This window comes from Lepidochelys olivacea, assembly GCF_965140295.1.
Source record: "Lepidochelys olivacea isolate rLepOli2 genome assembly, chromosome: 8".
NCBI lineage: Eukaryota > Metazoa > Chordata > Testudines > Cheloniidae > Lepidochelys > Lepidochelys olivacea.
This window is the reverse complement of record NC_140418.1, coordinates 36,161,362-36,180,112: the sequence shown is the minus strand read 5'-3', so window position 1 is coordinate 36,180,112 and position 18,751 is coordinate 36,161,362. Positions and strand designations below refer to the sequence as shown.

General features: G+C 48.3%; 1 protein-coding gene across 2 annotated transcripts in view; it reads right to left on the bottom strand.

The window, feature by feature from the left end:
* The window catches only part of PSD2 (pleckstrin and Sec7 domain containing 2), a 148,244-nt gene extending 130,131 nt beyond the window's left edge, over positions 1–18,113 (bottom strand). The window contains exon 1 of one of the 2 annotated variants that reach the window (XM_084636393.1): positions 17,754–18,113. The gene's annotated coding sequence lies outside the window, so the exon portion shown is untranslated. The remainder of the gene's footprint in view (positions 1–17,753) is intronic. The other variant, XM_084636394.1, reaches the window with a different exon arrangement.
* Between the last annotated feature and the right edge of the window lie 638 nt (positions 18,114–18,751).

Genomic DNA, 18,751 nt, shown 5'->3' with positions numbered 1-18,751 from the left:
GCTATAGCCACAGTCTGTGCAGAAAGAGGTGAAATGAGAGCAGGGAGAACAAGGGGCCTCAATCTAGTTCAGTGAGCTCACAGAGGGAGGCTGGTGCTGGGCTTAAGGTCACAGCTAAAAATTCAGGAAACCCAAGTTCTGTACCCTGTTTGCCCTTGGACTTAGTCTCTGGGCCTCATTTCCCCATGTGTACAATGGGGATAACAGCACTGCCCTACCCTGCGGGAGTGAGGACAGATCCATTAAAGATTGTGAGGTGCTCATGGCAATGGGAGCTGTATGAGAACCTCAGATATTCTGGCCATAGTTCTGACCCCTACTGCCTTCCTCAGCTCTCATGCCTCCAGGCATTGAAAAATTACTCTTTTTTTTTTTTTTTTTTTTTCTGGTACAGGAACATATATCTCTTTGGATCCTAGCAATTGTTGCTGGCTATACCTGTCCCTTGTGGTTTAACCCATCACTCATTGTCAGTTTAAACAGCATGGCCTGCATCCTTAGTTTCCAGTGTAAATCTGAGTCCACAGATAAAACAGTCCCCCACAGCCTAAAATACACCAGTCACATGCTAAATCCCACTCTCCTCCTCCCCATACACACACCTTTTGGGTAATCAGAAATTACTATGCATGACAGTTGCTTTTTCTTGAGGCCAGATACTGCAGTTCCTTATTTTTAATTTTTATTAGAACCTGCAGAGCCATTAACGTGCATTTGGAACCAAATGGTGTGAAAATTTTCAACTTGGGAAACAATACCACTTTTCCTAGTTATAAACAAACACAATAAAACTAGGTTTTAAAATCCTTAACTGCTTTTATGCCTGCACTATTTTTGCAGTTACTCAAATGGGAAAAATAAACTGAGCCAATTACTCTGCAAATATTCTTTCCCTTACCCTGAGTTCGCAACTACACAACACATTGTGTGCTGAGCCTTTCTCCAGCCCTTTGCATTAATGAATTAAGCAGTAAGCCTGCTTTTCGTGACCTAGGGAAGAGGGATCATCTACCTTGTGCAGATGGGGAAACAGAGCCACAGATGTCATGTGAGTTTCCCAAGGTCGGACAGAGCAAGAGTGACGGATCCAGGGCTGAGATTCTGTACTTTTCCAGAACTCACAGCCCAGGTGGAAGGGGGATGAAGGTGGCTTTAAACCACCTCGGCACCCTCCTGGTCCTGAGCTCCTCTGAGGGCTGGAGATGAGGCTGCTGGAATAACTGGGGGCCTCTCAAAGTTACAACAGCCTCCCCAGACTGCCTGATGGGCCACAATCTCCGCAGTGTTGTGTGCTGAGGCCCCAGCCCAAACGCACCCTTCCTGGCCCCAGCCCCAGCCCCAGCCCTGCCCCTGCCACCTGGGCTTGGGAGGGGGCCTTCAGAAGGCAACCTTAGAGCTGTCTTCCATGGTACCTGCACCATGGAATCCTCCCAGCTCAGTTACAGGGTGATCAGGCCACTTTACATATGCCAGTCTTCTTACCCGGTGTCTAGGGGCCAGCACGGGAGGGAGGATCCCATAGCTGGTCTCCTGACTCCCTGTCTTGTGCTTTCGCACAAGATCATCTTCCAGAGAAAATCTTTTAAGTACAAGGAATCCCCAGTGTGCCAGCCTTTTATCTAATTATTCTTCCTGTATTTCCCATAAACCTCAATCCTCACCTTCTCCAGGAAGAACCTTTCACTGAAGTCCTGGTACGCTTCAGGGTGTTAGAGATACAAAATGAGCCCCTTGTATGTACATCTCGCATGCTAAATTTGAACCTGGATCACTGGCAATGTGGTACTTGTGCTGTAGGATTGGTCACCGACGTGCCATGGTTCTGATTCTACTCCCTGGTTGGCTAACGTAAGATTTATAAACAGCAGCCCCTCTCTCTGCTCACAGATTGTCCCCAGACATGCAACTCTGTCAACAGATTGTAACAGAGCCTGTCAGAATGGCTGCAGGAGCCTTTCCTGGATGAGCTGCCTCACTGACACATAATCCTGGACTCTCTTGCAATGGCTGTTTGCAGGGGTTTGAGTAAGTGGGCTTGCGAATGCCAGCGACATAGATAGGACATAGATGTCTCCCAAGGACATCTGGGAGTGGTCCTTGGCTGTATGCACCTGGCTGTGCTTCAAACTGTTTGGCTTCTGTTGAGAGGCTGGGACTCTGGGTGCACTAGACAGCCCATAATCCAGACCCAGCGCTGCAAGATGGGTGGTGGCAGGCAGGTCCCTCTTGCTCCCTGGTAGGAGGGTGAGGATTGATACAACCCAGATGGAACCAGGGCAGCTTTCACTCGCCTGAGGCTTCGCATCTCTCCTTCCCAAGAACAGGCTCCCTCTGGCATAGGGCATGTCCTTGAGCTTCTCCTGACCTGCCTGATGAAGGCCTGAAGAATGCAGCCACATTTCAGTGGGCAACCAGTGCCAGAGAGTGCTGCTGTCATTGCCTGCAAGCATTGCAGACTGGGGAGCCTTTCATCTGAAGGCAGCCACCAGACCTGGTTTGGGGGGGGGGGGGTTGACAGTGTGAGTCAGCTAGTCAGAGCACCCTCCTTTACCAGACTCCCATGGGGAAAGGAGGGGGAATAGTCAGTGATGTCACTCTGCAGGAGACATTTATGATCAAGCACCTTCTTCTTCTTTCGTATGGCTGGTGTAGAGCATAAACTACAATTTCACCTGAATTTGATTGAGCCAAATGGCTACATGAGAAGTAGCAGAATTTATTTTAGTAATGCCTCCTTCATATTTATAAATTGGGCAGTAGGGTAGTGTTATGCTCGATGGTCTGTCATGGGGAACCACACTCACACACCAGGGAGTCCTTGGTTTTCCATTGGTGCATTAGATGTCTGCATCTACCATGGTTGGTTCGAATTCGGTTCAGAGTTGACCAAGATGACCATGAAAGGTCAAACCCAGGAACCTTCTGTGTGGGATCTGACACCAGGTGCTTATTTTTTAAGTCTTGTTTAGCCCAATCTGCTTTCCAAGCCTCCTTCCGATCATAGCCTGATTGCATGAGGTTAAACGAATGTTCCCAGAAAGGCTTGCGGGACTTAAGACATTGCTGGGGGGTGGGGGTGGGCTGTTATCAAGGTCTCGGTGAATAGGAAGGCATCTGTTTTCACAGGCTCATTGAGTTTCGCGGAATGTTGCAGCAGTTCAGAGTATTAGTGGGGGAGTGATGTTAGACAGGACAGGTAGCCATGGTGTTGGAGTCTAGTTAAGGGTTCCCAGGAGGCACCGCATCACTGTATTTAGCTGGGTATCCACAAGTCATGTGTGGCTGCAACTGCTCCATATTGGTGCACAATATTCAGCTACTGAATATACAAATGCTGTTGCAGATGTTCTCAACACTGATGCTAATGCACCCCAGGTTGTATCTGCTAGTTTCTGGATTTTGTTGGCTTTCCTTTTTATCTTTGCAGCTACCTTCACAAGATGATCAGGGAAGTAGAGAGAGCGGTTGAGTTTTGCTTCGTGATATGTTGGAGTGTAATCGTGTTGTACATTTTTAGCACAGAAAGCTACTTTCAGTGTGGTTTTGGCACTCTTATTACCAAGATGAAATGCGCTTACTATTGTTTTTCCAGAGTTTCATTTGAGCCTCCATTTCCAGAAATATTGTTCCATATTTTGGAGGTCCTCGGTTAATGCTTTCTCAATGTCATGGAGGTTTGTGCTTGGATTGTCATGGCAAGATCATCTGCAAATCCAAATTTTTGTAATTTAGTTGGAGGCATGTCACTTATGTAAATATTAAAAAGAGTTGGCACAAGTACAGAGCCTTGTGGTAGCCCGTTGTTTATGATATGGGGCGCGCTGGTCTTACTCAGAACTGGAGGGGAATAAGCTATACCCACATAATGCACCTTTATCCTGTTAGAACTACAGCCACCCCAGGAGTTGCATCAGTATAAAGTTATCACACTCCTAATCTAGAAATATTACACCTCTAGCTGACAGAGTTATACCCGTACAACTGTCACATGTAGACTAGACCTTAGTCTGTACCGGAGCAGCTCAACATTTCTCCTTCAAAATTTTTGTTTTGTTTTGATGAAATCTGGCCATTTTTCAAAGGCTGGATGGGGGATCTTTTTGTTTGTTTTCAGTTTTTGTTTTTTTGCTCACTGTTTTGGATTTCCCATTTTTGTTTCCTTATTGCCAAGTTTGATTTGTTGGCTTAGTCACATGGTGGGAATGTTCACAATAAAAACTGCTCTAAAAAGAAAAATTTTGCTGGCAACATTTTAAAAAATGCTTTTGAAAAGTACAATTTTTGAAAAAAATCAATCTTTCAATTACAGAAGTACCAGAGCTATTTTTAAAAGAGGATCCATTCTGATACAATGGAATGAAACTCCCTTTGAAAGTTAAAAGGAAAAAATGTAAGAGTTTTGACCAGCTCAAGTTGAAGCTCCTTTCTTGGTCCCTTACTTAAGCATATACATAACATTGAGGCAAATGGGACTATTTAAGGGAGTAAAGTTATTTCATCTTAAGTGTAGCCTAGTGGTTAGCCCACTGAACTGGGACTCAAGCCCTGGATTCTATTCCTAGTTGTGCCATGGGCCTGCTGAGTGATCTTGGGCAAGTCACTTTGCCTCTTTGTGCCTCAGTTTACCTCATTGTAAAATGGGAATAAAGCCACTGGCCTCCTCTGTAACGTGCTTTGAGGTCTACTGATGAAAAGATCTATGTATTGTTCTGTGTTTGCAGGATCAGGGCCTTAGAGGGTAAGCTGTTGTAGGCAGGACAGTATCTTCCTGTGTGTTTGTACAAAACCCAGCATAGTGGAGTCTTGATTGGGTCTTTGGTCGCTACTACCAGACAAATAATAATAATTAACAATAACGTGCAACTTTATGAAGCTAGTGGAATGTTGGTCCTGATCAAAGGGAGGCCTGCTTTCCTTGGAGTTACTATGTCCCAATCTTTCAATGCTAGGGGAAGGCCAGCCCTGCATACAAAATATGTAGCTGTGCCAACTAACAGTTCAGCATTTAGCTTTTCAATACATAAAAACAGCATTAACTACTTTTTGTCTGAAGATCCCCCATTATGGCAGTTTGATGCTTTAACACCAGTGTTTGCAGTGGGGATGTCTTGTACTAGTCTTTGCCATGGAATACCAGCACCACCATGCTTCAACCACCACATCTTTTTGTGTTCATCATGCATGCAGCAGCTCCACCAAGTAACTGCCCCAGTTGGCCAATGGCTCATGCAGTAGGTACCCACCTATCTCAGCTTGGCTCCTCATGGGCTCCTTCTTGCCTCTTCCTTTATCAACTTCCTGCGTCTACGTTCTTTTGGCTAACAGGTTCTATGGTTGGACAGATGGTGACTTCACTGATAACTCGAGGCTTCATGACTCGAGGTCCCAATACCTTGAGGAACATAGGTTTTGGCTGTGTCAGCTCTCAACACATCTGCTGTCTGTCAGTTTTGGGTCACTGCTCTCCAGCTTCTGCTGTATCACTAGATCTCAGCTTGTACCTCATGGGGTTGTCCTCTTTCCTTTTTCCTTTCCAGTGGTTAGAGAATGGCCTAGTTGTTGGGACACTTCCTACAAGTGCCACCTGAGCATGCCCTTCATAGGTGGCATGACGGCTGTATACTACGCCTCAGAATAGAGTGTGACTGACTTCGCTGTGGACTGTGCTCACAGCTGTCCCTGGCAGCAGTGCCCCAGACAGAGTTTTTGCACACTCTGGAAAAACCACACTCCCTGCTGGACGAGTACTCAGCACTGGACAAGCTAAGAGGCAGTGCAGCCATCAAGATGAAGACAAAGAGTTAAATCCCTTGAGACCACAAGATTGGAGCCAAAAAAAAAAAGTATAATCTTAAAGGTCACCCTTTATATTAAAGGCACATTTATAACCAATTTATAAAGGTTTACTAAAGCATAGATGCTATCAGCATGTCACAGACAGGTGGTTATAAGCACATCAGCAGAAAGCACGATAGACGGTTATAAGCCATAGTTATCAACAATCTGTTGACCTACTGGACTGTGTGATAATTGATTAACTCTTGATTAAAACATTTATTAATCATTTATTAACGCTTCCTAACCTAGTTATAAATATACCGTCAATGAACCTGTGACCACCTTTAAACTTATGGCTGGGTTATTTACGGGATTTCTGATAGACTCATTAGCCTATCACCTCTAAGGCTGGTTTGAATCCAGTACAGGATGGGCACCACCACCTGAGAGCTGTTGGAGAGCCAGCATGAAATAAGACAATGGTCTCAGAGGGCTTTCTAGAGGGCTCTAATCAGCCTCCTTATTGGCAGATACGTCAGAGACTGACCAAGGACTGAATGGACATGGAGAGTAAACGCCCATCTTGCACCACCCGGGTGGTCTGTTCTGCACCAAGACTGGATCCCTCTGGTGCTCCTGTGCTAGACGTGTTCTGTGGATGAATGAGAGGCCTTGTCCTTCAGCATTCTCAGCTTGGTATCTTTCACCAGTGCTAAATTAACTTTTTTTAAAAAACTGAAAAAAGATCAAGACATGTTTATTTAATGGAGCTCCCTGCAGGAGCTAGAAGAGATGAGGTCATTCTCTGACTCCCAATGAAAGCTGACAGCTCTAACTAACATTAAAGCCAGAGCCGACAGGAACTGAAATAGCATGATCATGAGCACATGGCATTGAAATCAAGCTCCAGGCCAATCTGACCCAGCCACATGCTGCTATTCTGAAAGTTGCCCAGACCCCAGTGACAAATGCACCATATTAAATGTTACTTAACCGGGCTCAAGCCCACCTTTGTTCCTGACATTAGTAGAAATCATGCCAAAGTCCGGCACTGTCAAGGAAATTCTGAAGAATCTTTCAAAGTTAATGGGGGGTGATTGCTGATGGCAGGGTCAGGGGAGCACGAGCAGGAGAAGTAAAGGGGAGAAAGGCTTTGGGAGGCTTCAGCTGGGGATGTGGCTATGGGAGACTCTCTAGGAGGAAAAGGGTAAGTCCCTCCATCCTTTCTCAATGTTTTGCAAAGTGGCCTCTGATTTTCATAGAACCTAGATTTTAACACCAGACGGGCCCATTAAGATCATTGACTTTTGGATGCCCAACTGGAGAGCCCTTACAAGCATGTTATTATAAGCAATAAACTTTAGTTCTGGAGAGTGTCCCAATGCAATGTCATTCCACTGCTAGGGCATCTCTAGGCAACCAAGCACTGTCTTGGGAGCTGGAAACTGCCAGCATCTAATCCCACCGCTGCCAACAGCTGACTCTGCCCTCCACCAAGACAGGCAGGCTGGCATTCTGTGCAGCGCCTCCAGCCCGACCAAGCTGGGGAGGGAGGAAAGTGGCTTTACACGACCACTTGATCCTTCAGAATCTGGGCTGCTCCAAAATAGCCCCAAATGTAAGTCAGAGGAGCCGGCGACTCTTCTAATTTATGGCAGTCCATCAACATCAGCCTATGGGCTGTGAAGCAGGCCAGAATCCACACATTACTATTCATCTACCCCCTTCCCTCAGCCCATCCCTTATCCTGGGGATTAGGAGGGGGCATCAGAGTGCTGCACTTCGGGGACCTTGCAAACTAGTTGTGGTGCATTAACAGCCCCTATGTGTGATGGAACAGTTTAGAGGGGCAGATTCTGTCTTTTAACTGATTTGTGCCTCAATTTCCCCATCTGTACACTGGAGATGGGCACCTCCTGGGGCAATGGTGAGGAATGGAGCATTAACATTTGGAAGGCACGTGGAGGCTTTTCTATGAAAGGGGGTCTAAGGGGCAAAGGATTCCCGTTACTGTGAAAGCAATGGATAGAGATCGCAGCAGAATGGGGTCAAAGCCTCTCCTGCAACCTACCAGCCTTCAGCACACAGTGACTGTGATAGCGGTCCATACCTACTCATGCTAAGCTAAGACGGAAAACCTAAATGCTCATTAAAGCATCTCTTGGCAGAAACCCCATCCTCAATTACAAAAATCATTTCATTTTTTTTTATGACTCAGAAGCCTGTGAGACCTCGTAATCTAATTAACTACAGCCCCTGCTCCTGCAGCTCCACTGGCCCAAGGAATACAAATAGCTGAATCCCTGGCATTGTGTAACCCCTCCTGGCCCGCCAACCACCAGCATCCCTTCCACCGGGCCACCCCAGGCTCCCTGAGCTCTCATTGAGCAGTCCATGAACGGACAACACAGATTGGCTAGTGCAGCTCACGGAACATGCACAAAGTAATGGGGCTCCCTGCCCCTCTCCCCACATCCCCCGGAGAACTGCGCAGTAGGAACAGAGAGCTGTCTACAGATAGGCAAGGGGCGGTGGGGGAAAAAGCGCTCCATATTGCCATGCCCTCTAGGGGGCACTAGAGGGTAACTTGTCCTCAGGTGGATTATAGAGCGGGCTTCAGGCTGCATAATGACCTGGGGTAGGTGCGGGGGGCAGCAGGGCAGGCTGTCCTGAAGGCTCTAACCTCCAAACCCTTTCCTCATGGAGTAGAGAGCTGGGCTTTTTTCTGCTAACTGGAGCCAGTGAGGCCTTGTAATCTCTGGCACTCAGTCTCTAGTCTCCAAGACAGGGGGCTGTACCCAAAATTGAGCCCACAACCTCCTCCTGCACCCCCTCCTGCACTCCAAACCCTTTGGCCACACCTCGGAGCCCCCTCCTACACCCTAAACCCCTCATCCTGAGCCCCACCCCAGAGCCCACACCCCCAGCCCAGAGCCCCTACCCACACCGCAACCCCCTCCCCCAGCCCGGAGCCCCCTCCTGAACTCTGAACCCCTCATTTCTGGCCCCACCCTGGAGCCCTCACCCCCTCTTGCACCCCACCCCTCTGCCCCAGCCATGAACAAGTGAGCAAGGGTGGGGATTGGAGTGAGCTGGGGTGGGGCCTCAGGGCAGGGCAGGGTCAGGTTGTTCGTTTTTGTGCAAATAAAAAGCAGCAACCCTAGCCACCATCTCACCACCATCCCTCCCCACTGCCATTCCCCCAGTAGTAGCTGGACCCTGACTGAGTTCAGCGGCAGTACCATAAAACTGATAATCAGAGGAGCCCCATGGGCATAAGTGGCTGCTCTTCAGGGCACCAGGAACTGTTACACTGAAACATGTTCCCTCCCGGCTCCTAACAACCACACAGGTTGGGGCTGGTGCAAACTAATCCCCTGCTGAGGGGATTGGGGGGGCTTTATAGTTAATTGAGCTGACAAACACAAACCTCAATTCAAGAGTTCTCCCTAGTTTGGCTGCAGGCCCTTCCCTCCCTGCTGCTAGTTCCCTCTGCTTCACAGACACACTCAGGGCCCGATTTGTGCTTGCCCAGTGCCCTAGTGTGTGGTCAATACTAGCACAGGGACACCACGAAACAAGGGCATGGCTCAGCAGGGAATTTCCCTGGAGCTGTGGAGCAGGGGTATCTCGCTCTAGTCCCCTGCCCTCCTGCAGGAGGCCTTGGCAAAGGAGCCTTGAGGGATGGGCATAGGGTGCTTGGAGGAGTGCCTAGGGGATTCTAGAAACCTAGATATACAGCGCCTCTATCTTGACCATAGGGACAGCCTAGCGCCAGTGCCAGGCCGAATCAGGGGCATTAGATCTTTTGTATTCCTGGGCTGGAGCAAATAGGCCCAGCTGACCTGATGACAAGAGTGATCCAGGAGAGCTGGTGGCTTTGCTGCGCAGGTTGCTATAACCCAACAGGGTGCTGCCAGCCCCAAACATTCACCAATCACGAGGCAGGGCCACCAACGTTACGAGATGGCTTAAAAATCACAAGAGTTGCAAAATAATAGATCTGGGGATCATTTTATTTGCTGTCCGGCTTCTGAACCTTTCAGGCACGCTCATGCCACATTTACACAGGTATTGTCTGCAGTCATGAGGGCTAGAAACTTCCTTTTTTTCTTTTAAGTGGATATTGAGATTCTCAAATAAGCCCATGACTCCAGGAGCTGGGGCTTGATGAAAAAATTCAAATATCATGAGACTTGGCCAAAAAAAAATCATTACAGGTGGCAGTACTGCTAACGCCCTGCTACAAGCTGGTATTGTTCCCAGAACTTCTTCCTTGCTACTCCGCCCCATTTCATCAGCCCTTGGAACTCCTGGCAAGGTTGCTCAGCAGCCTGAGCTCCATCCCTTGGCTTTGCAGCCTGTCTTTGTTGCAGTCTCCTACAGTGGTCCCAGCTTCCCCCTGGCTATGTGACAGCAGCAGCCAGCCTTATGGGATGGAGGAGCAAAGGTGTGTGCAGTCAACTCTCACGCGGACACGTGCAGGGGTCCTATTCAAATCACACTTTGTGCGTGTTGTGCCATGGAAATAATTTGGGGTAAGCACCTTCTGGCCGCTCAGCAGTGCGCATGACTCTGCATTGCACATGTGCTCAGAGCTCCCTTTTGGAGTTCATAGCAGTACCATTCAGCCTTACCGAAGGGCACACCAGGGACCATTAAACAGCCCATACACCACTTGTGGCCTGCAACCACGGTTACTGTAGGGCTCCAGCCTGTCCAGGCTCTGCTGAATTGTTTTCAGTGGCAGATGGAGAATGTCACCAGCAGAGCAGGGGGGACAGTGGCCTCCTTTTTGCAGGGAAGCCATTGGGCATCCACACCATGACTTGCTGTGGGGAAGACTGTGCTGCCCTGGCCCTGGTGGAGCAGAGGAGGAGACTCCAAGGAAGAGACCCACAGGGAAGAGTAGAGTGGTGAGAGAAGCAGTGGGGAGAGAGAAGAGCAGACATTCTGGGGAAGAGGGGAGGCAGAAAGAAATAAGGGGCAGAAGACAAAGGGCCTGAGTCTCAGTTACTCCATCCCCACCACGGGGAGGCTTTAAGCTCCTGGATTTGAATGCCTGGCCCCCAGTGTAAGCTAGAGCACCTTTGGGGCTGCTCTAACTTATGTTCTGCTTCCCATGGTCCCCTATGGTCTCTGAGAAGCCAAAAATTACCATAGTGAGTGTGCTGTAGCCACAACCCCAATCCACCCCGTCCGCCACTAGCTGGGAGCTGAGGTACCAGAGAGCCTTAAGCTAGCTGTAATTAGCGAAGGAGGGCCCAGCAGGTGTCAGGAATGAGAACTCGCAGTTGCGCCTGCCCACTCTGCGGCAGCCTACGAGCCCAGCTGAGCCACAACATGACTGCAGCTGCAAGCTCTCCTGGGCCTGCCTTGTTCCTGTGCAGCTCCACTCTGCTTCCACCCCCTCCCTCTACTGCTTCCTGGCTTCAGCTGTGACCCTGGGCTCTGACTCCTGGTCTCAGACTCAGGCTCTGACCTTCGGTGCTGTTCCTGGCCTGTGAGTCCTGCTCCAACCACTAGGCCTGACTGCCCACATCCCAGTTCGTGGCAGCAGGGGGGATTCCTAGGGGCTCTTTAAATGCACTTTAAGGACCTTTCATGCTGCTGAAGCAGCCAAATGGGGCCTGAGTGTGACGGAGCCTCAGGTGCACAGTACGGATAAAGAATGGGTGGGTGGGAAGGGCAAGCCAGGAGCAGAAGGGTGGGAGGAGAGGAGCCATTGATGAGGTGGTGCTTGGAAGAGGCAAACGCATTGAGGGGTAGTCTGGCAGGAGGGGAGCAGTACTTCCCCGAAGGAAGGGATGGCCCTGCCTCTGCTGGAGTTTTCCCCCTCCCCCGATATGGCTACCCCTCCCCCCAGTCAAGACTTGCTTCTACCTGGACTCATTAAGATTCTTCTGAAGAGCAAACTCTTTGCAATGTGCCAGCCTGCACCAATGGCTGCAGTTGCCCCAGAGGAGGAACCGCATGGACACCCTTGTTTAAGCTTCATCCCTTCCCCGAACGTTACTCACCTGAAACCCTGGTAGGGAGAATGTGGGGCAGGGGAGGATGAGCAGGCAGAAGGAGTGAAGATGACGCACCCGGAGGTGCTGATCACCACTAATGTGCCCCTCAGTGCTGCCCCAGGCCTGGAATTTGGCCACAAATCCAAATTTGTAGATTCCAAGGCCAGAAGGGACCATTGTGACCATCTAGTCTGACCACCTGTGTAGCACAGGCCAGAGACTTACCCCAGAATAATCCCTAGAGCAGAGCTTTGAGACAAACATCCAGACTTGATTTAAAAATTGTCCGTGATGGACAATCCACCATGACCCTTGGTAATTTGTTCCAATGGTTAATTATGCTCACTGTTAAAAAACGTACACCTTATTCCCAGTCTGAACTTCTCTAGTGTCATCTTCCAGCCACTGGATTGTGCTAGACCTTTCTTTGCTAGATTAAAGAGCCCATTATTAAATATTTGTCCCCCTGTAAATACTTACAGACTTCTAAATAAGTGACTAGTGCTGCACGCGAGCATGCAACAGAGACACGCGGGACGGATGGCCACAAGAACAGTGGCTTTGGGGGATAATAAATAAATCTGAAGATTTTTAAGGCATTTTAACCAATACAGCTACAGTACATATACAGACCCCACCATGATTGGCTGCGTTACCTCTGGTGTTACAAAACCCTCATCCATGAGCTATCCATAAGGCAGGAGCCAAGTCCTGTAAACAGGCAAGGAAGTATTGAGGGGAAGAGGAGAAAAGCAGCCTGTCCTGTCCCATTGTGATACAGGCTCCCTCACCAGCTGGTGGTCCAGCAACGGGGAAGGATGTTAATGTGGGGCACTTGGGAGTCCCGTGGCTTCACTGTGCACGCTCACAGCTAAACTGTTGGCAGAACTAAAAGGTCTTTTGCTTTTCTGCAGTGCCCTGTCCATGAGGACTGCAGAGTGCTCTGCAAACCACAGTAACTGAAGCACCACAGGTAGGTAGGAAGTACTGTTTCCATTTTACAGTTGGGGAACTGAGACACAGGAAGACTGAAGCCCAGATCCTCCACAAAAGGATCTGGGGTCCTAACTCTCAGCGATTTCCATGGAAGTTAGGATCCTGAACACCTCTGTGGGCCTTAGTGAGTTGGCCAAGGTCACACAGGAAGTCAGTGGCAGATCCAAGAACTGAGCCTATAACTCTTGACTTCAAGGCCTGTGCTTTAACAACTCAGCCATCCTTCCTTCTGATGGACAATGGTCTTATTCTCAGGGACACCTGGCTGTCATCTGTTCCCTTTGAAAAGCACACAGAGCCTCCTGCTGTGTGATCAGAGGCTCTGGTCTCCTCCTCTCTCGATTTTCACTTTCTGGGAGAATGGAGGGTCATAGTATTTTGTTTGTCTGCACTTTGTCAAAAGGAAAATCCACCTTCTGTAACATGCTGTATGGTCAGCCCCAAGCATTCGAAACTCCTGAGACACAACACTGGTTTAAAAATCAGGAGATACTAAAGATGATGAATTTGGGCGTCTATTTTCTTGACTTCTGGGGTTGAGTCTCATATCTTCCATCTTTTCTTTGCAACCATGAGGGCTAGAAACTGACTTTACTTTTTTAAATGGCAGCCAAGACTCTTACAATCACAGGAGTCCCAAAGCTGGGGCTTTAAAACACCAAACATCATGAGACTTGCGCTAAAAGCACAGTAGTTGGCAACAGGGAGAGACACACATGACAAATGAGCCCTGGAATGGCTCCAACCTGCTGGCTCAGGAGGCAATGATGTTTTATACAACCCTCTTTCTGCCATCCCTCTGTAGGCCCACCTGCTCTGGGAACATGCACACTGGAGACTAGGAAAGTTCTGGCCAATGTCGGATATGGCCCTCAGGGGAGCTGAGTTGCGGTACTGAGTCGCTCACAGCATGGCTGCTCCAGGACCCGTATTGCCAATGGGCCAAGGAAGGCAGCACAGAGACAGAGATCCCATGGGGATTGCCCTGGCCTCCAGCAGATCCTTTGGGATCTAGGGTTTCTTTGGCCAGCGCCCTGTCTACCCGTGGGAAGAGGGGTGCACAAAGTTCACTCCCCCAACAGAAGGATGAGGAATAGGTTCCATGGACCAGATCCTGTTTATCTGTTGTGCTTATCTAGCCCCCATCACTGTGGAGTCCAAGCACCCCACTATCTGTAATGCATATCTCCTCCCGAGACCCCTGGGAAGCAGGCCTGGGCTGTTATCCTCATTATACAGGTGGGGACCTGAGGTTCTAAGTGACTTAGCCAAGGTCACACAGCAAGTCTGTAGCAGAGCAGGGATTTGAACTTGGATCTCCCTAACTATTGAGCCTTCCTTCTCTATGCAGCATCCTCAGATGGTGTGAATCAGCCAAGCCTCATTGACTTGGACAGAGCTGCACCCACTTGCACCAGCTAGGGATCTGGCCCCACGAGTGCCCACATTCAGCCCCCAGCCCACCAGGCATGTTACTGTCACATGCGGGAGGGTTTGTCCCTTACTGTTTGCATGGAGCTTAATGGGCTAGATGGTACCTTTGTTGTGGGGGTGCATCTGGACCCTCTGGCAGTGGGAACCCCAGGAGGGGTTCTCCTCAACCTACACAAATGGGAGTCTGGCAGTGTCAGTGTCCCCGTCCTGCAAACAGGGGCAGCAGGAACTCAGTCAGCTCTTCTGGCTAGCATGTGCATGGGGGGACGGACACACAAATTAACCACCCAGCTCTCTTAAGGTAAGCTAGTGCCAATGCAAAGCTAGTAGTGGCTGTACTCCCTGGACACACTGCACAAGGGGAGTGGAGAGGCTCTTGGGCCAGATTTGGGCCCACTCCCCCCAGTCTGCCCTTGCCCAGCCAGGCAGGTCCTGATGCCATGAGGCCCATAATGTTGTTTTGGAGAATGCAGCGTGTGTGCAGCCAGCCTCTTGTATTGAACTAGCGCCGTGACCTTCTGAAATCTCCTCAGGAGGAGCGAGGAGCTGCTTTCCAAAGCATGTGCGCATGTGAGACAGGGATAATTAGGCAGGAAAGCCCCCGGGCTCGGAGGGGGCGGGACTCTGCGGGCCTCGCTCCCCACAGCAATGTCTCTGAGTCTGACACAATGCTGGCCCCAGCGCAATGGTCAAGTTATCTGATCTGGCTTCCTACTGGACAGGAGATGGGGAAGATGGCTCTGTCCAGATGCCTCACTCTGGTCGGCTCCCTGCTCTGTACAAAGAGATTTCAGTGATGGCTCAGGGCGAGGTTGTCACATGCAGCCAGGGCCTAAAGGGAGGGCTGATGCAAAACCACACTGTTCCCTGGGGAGCTCCCCACTTGTGCAGGAGGGAGGCAACACCCCTTCAAAGGGGACAGCCTACGCCTCCCAAGTGGCCAGCATGGGGAGGGCAGTCATCATCGTTCCCTTTACCGTCCACTTCCAGCTGAGCTGCTCCTGGACAGGTGAATGCATCTCAGTAACAGCCAGTGTGCTCCCCTGCACGTGTGCACTGTAGTTCTGGCAGGTCCATACCTGAGCTGCCCAAAGAGCCCCGGGGAAAGGCTGATCTTTACTTGGGCTACCCAAGGGGATAGGGTAAGGTCAGTTACTCCCCATCCCTCCCACTGGTAGCCCAAATCTTAGCCTTAATAGAGAAACACCATCTTTACCTCAGTGACTAGGACTCTTAGTAAAAATACCATAGGTTTTTTTAACACAGTAATGGTTCCACAGGCTGCATCTTGCAGTAGGGCCACTTTAGTACTTGTTAAGTGCCTTCTGCAATGTTTATGGCCTCGCGGATAGAGCAGCAAACTTGCACACCGGACTCCTAGGTTCTCTGCCCAACAATATCACTAATTGTGGTGTGACCTTGGGGAAGTCACTTCACCAATCTGTGCCTCAGTTTCCCCATGGGATGATAGTGTTATCGCTGGGGCAGAGGGTTAATATGGGGAGAAAGCATCCAAAGAATGGAGACAGCAAGAATGAACTCCCTTGTCATTTCGGAACCTCATGGCCCTGGACTTTGCACTTCAAAATGATCTTGAGGGGGAAAATACAAGAGATCTCCATTTATACCTGTACTTAACTTTTTGGGGGGAACCAGCTGAACAGAGAGCCATTTCGTTTGTGGCTCAGCTGACCCCGAGACATACCCTCCGGGCTCAGGCTCCCACTTTCAGCCTTTCCCCTTGTTCGCTCTGGACTTGTATAGGAAAAATCTTGTTCACAAAAATCCTAGCTGAGCTGCACACTTTGAAGTACCCACTAATGTATAAATTGATAGACACATGCAGGTTTCTTTTTTATAAAATGTCTGATGATAATATGCTACATTTTCTTGCTAAAAGTGTCATCCACTCAGATGTGGAGAATGTAGGCTGTAATACCAGCTACTGGAATGCAGGCCCAGAACACCATGCCCCATCATCCAACAGGCACAAATCTCTGTTTATCCTAGCAATTAATCCTCCCCTATGTTTGGTGATATTATAATTACAGAAACATTGCCATTCTGAAGGGCTTGTTTCCACCAATGTATTTTACTTTATTTACATCACCACAATAGGCTACAGCAAACAAAAAAAGGGGTGAAATTGTATTTAGAGAGACAATGCCACATGGATTCCCAAGCATTTTGTAGATGTAAGTCACTCTGACTCCAAATTACACGTTTATTGTGTGAGTACACAATGAGATCAGATTAAATATTGACTAAAACTGGCCTAACGCACAAAATAATGAAAAGCACAATAGTATGATTTAATCTAAACCATTAGAGAAATACATATCTGTAACATACAACATGCCTTTCCCATAGAAATACTCTTTGTATTCCAGCTAGTCTTAGGCAGGAGAATTTCTTCCTCATAAATTATGTATTTTTTTTTCAGTTGCCAACACATTCCCTTTACTGGTTGCAAAAAAATTTCATACCGTCTGGTTTATAAATGGGCAGGTGGTGATATCTCTGCATTCTCAAAACTGAGATGGGGAATCAAATATGGCTAAAGTCAAAAAGTATTTCCCCTTTGTCCCCAAAATGTAAAATATGCCATTACAGTGTAGTCATTATAGGTACCTCATCAGAAAGTACTTTCACACCTAGCTGAGGATCAGCAAACTATCCTGTCTTCTCCTTCTTGTCCTCCCCCCAAAAAATACAAAAAGCCCCACCAAAAAACAAACAAAAATAAAACCCCAGCAAGACACAAATGCCAATATAACAATTAAGATAATAATATAGTGCAGAGTGGGCTAAATACACAATCTTCCCAGATGCTAGACCTTTAAATTCTGCAATACTGTCCTGCCTCATTCAAGATTAGAAGAGAACTGTAACCTAGCAAAGACAAAAAGACAGAAGGTAAGAAAAAATCCCACTGATCAGTAAAGCCCTTCCATAGTCCAGATGCAGTCCTATCACTTCAGCTTCTCTGTACCATCTCCATGACAACTGTGTAATTTGGATGCTATAACCACTGCTGAACTGATCTTTAAATGTAGCTTTGTTATAAACCATAGTACAGAATATGTCAGAGTCTTGGTAAAGGAAACTTGCCCTATAAATGAGGGAGGTAATTAAAGAGTCCCATTTTCATGTTCCAGATATTTTAAATAACCAGGAGAATTAATGTGTTCCTCTTAATGGATAGAGGATTTGGAAGTCAATAACAGCCATCAATTGTTTTTGGTGAGTAACGTGTCCGAGCACTACACCCCAAATTCCCAGTCCAGACATCCAGCTGAGAGTTGAAAAAGCAGATTCAGAGAATGGGCATCTGGACGGACACACACACCCCACTCCCCAACTGAGACAATTCAATCCCTAGCATTGAAGCACAAAGCTGATACATCAAATAAATAATAATAATAATGATGCTGCCATGCCTAACCAAGCAAAATAGGACATAGGATGCCATGGGGATGAATCAAGTAAATGATCAACAATGATAATAGTGTATATTGTCCTTGCACTTACCGGAGCAATAAGCCTTTTTTAGTTCCCCCCCAACGCAGCTCTCTTTTCTCCTCACCAATCCATGCAAAATAATCAGCAGCTACACATAAGGAGTTGCCCCATCCCCCATACCTTCCTAGACTTTCCTTTTATTGGTTTTTTCCCCCCTTGCAGTGGGTCACACCTCCCAGGCTTTCCTTCAGGTGTCAAGAGATTGCTAGAGATCGAGCAGGAAGGATGGAAGGGAAAGGGGACAGAAAGGGGAGGGGGGAGAGATAAGACTAAAAGGGAAGGCAGAGAGTGATTGCAGTCAATGAAAGGGTGGAGGGAAAGACCTTGCTACATAAACCTAGAGGAATAGATTGCAGCTAAGCAATCGGCTAGAAGACACTCACTACAGTGGAGTGTGAGCAAACTGCTAAGAATATTCAACGGTTTCTGAAAGCCCAGAGGGACAGATTTGCTATCGGCCAGCCAATCAAATACCTTCAAACTGGAGCTGGTAAAATCCTGCCAAACAGACGGGCCTTCTTTAAGAAATGTAAAAAATAAATAAATAAGCAAACAACAACCTTGGTAAAATTTGCAAGGCTGATGAATGCATTCACAGGGCCTACCCGGTCCCCTATTGCCACCTGGGTCCCCACCCCTCCCCCTACTGGAGCTTTCCAGGGGTTGCGTACCACCACCACCCTGCTTTGCTCCTTCCTTTCCCATCGCTGCTGTCCCCCGCAAACAGGGCCTTCCCCCTGCCAGGCTTGCTGGGGAGCTTTTTCTTGGAAGCCCCCTTCATGGCTTGGGAAACAATGTTCCAACATTTCTCCCTATCAGCGTGAGCAGGCCTCCAAAGCCTAGGCTTTTGGTTTTAATGGGTTCTTAGACCCTGTTTCCTGTTCTGATGGCATCTCACATCTCTTCTAGGGTTGCCAACCCTCCAGGATTGTCCTGGAGTCTCCAGAAATTAAAGATGAATATTTAATTAAAGATTGTGTCATGTGATGAAACCTCCAGGAATAAGT